The sequence below is a fragment of the Pristiophorus japonicus genome, chromosome 6 (assembly GCF_044704955.1).
Source record: "Pristiophorus japonicus isolate sPriJap1 chromosome 6, sPriJap1.hap1, whole genome shotgun sequence".
Taxonomy (NCBI): Eukaryota; Metazoa; Chordata; class Chondrichthyes; family Pristiophoridae; genus Pristiophorus; species Pristiophorus japonicus.
In genome coordinates, this window is record NC_091982.1 from 197183905 (window position 1) to 197185008 (window position 1104).

Sequence of the window (1104 nt, forward strand, 5' to 3'; positions counted from 1 at the left end):
GGTGAAGGGCGCCATCAACTGCACACATGTGGCATTGCGGGTGCCGCAAAACAATCCTCAGATGTTCCGTAATCGCAAAGGCTACCACACATTTAATGTGCTGTTAGTGTGTGACCATGGCCAGCGCATCATGATGGTAAATGCCTGGTATCCTGGCAGCAGTCATGATGCCTTCATCCTGTGCCAGTCTGGTGTGCCAGCAATCTTCCAGTCACCACGTCAAACCCAAGTTTGGCTGCTTGGAGACAAGGACTATCCGCTCTATACCTGGTTGATGACTCCTCTCTGTAACCCCATCACTTGTGGCCAGCAATCATGCAAGGACAGCTATGCTGCCACGAGGAACCTCTTCAAGCAGACCATCGGAGTTCCGCTGCCGTGACCACCTGGGTGGAGCCCTCCAGTACACGGATGTCCCATTTTGTGGTGGCCTGCTGCATGCTCCACAACTTGGCCATCTTGAGGACATAGACCTTGTCACCATGAGATGACTATCTCAGGAGGAGGAGAAGGAGGAAGGGAGGAGGCAGGCAGCAGATATCCATTCTGGACAGGCTGCCCGTGAGCACCTCATCAAACTCCAGTTCCAATGAATGAAACCCTCAATCTCTGTTGCTTACCACTTCCCCATCTTACCATCCTTCTGTCATGGAACATCACTGCATCCTCCTGGGCATTAAGCTGAAATGAGAGTCACCACAAAATAAACATTCCAAACATAATTTATACATTATCAAATTCAACTCAAAATATCATCATCATCATAGGCAGTCCCTCAAAATGAGGATGACTTGCTTCCATGTCAAAAAAGGATAAGTTCACAGGTGTTCCAATGAAGGACTTAAAATTCCAGGTCCTGAACTACACCCTGAAGGGTAGAAGATGTCTGTGCATGGATTTTTTTAACATGTGGTGGCTGTTGCACACCAGCCACCACACGGGCTTGATAGAGCTAGGTCTTGGTCCAGTGGCAAGTATTACCCAAGACGACTGGAGACCTACTCTGCTGCACAGACCTAGTGCGCACACATATTGCAGTGAGGGCTGGTTCGTGCTGCCCCTGAGCTCCTGGCCTCGAACTCTCGCCTCTCCTGGGCCCCATCC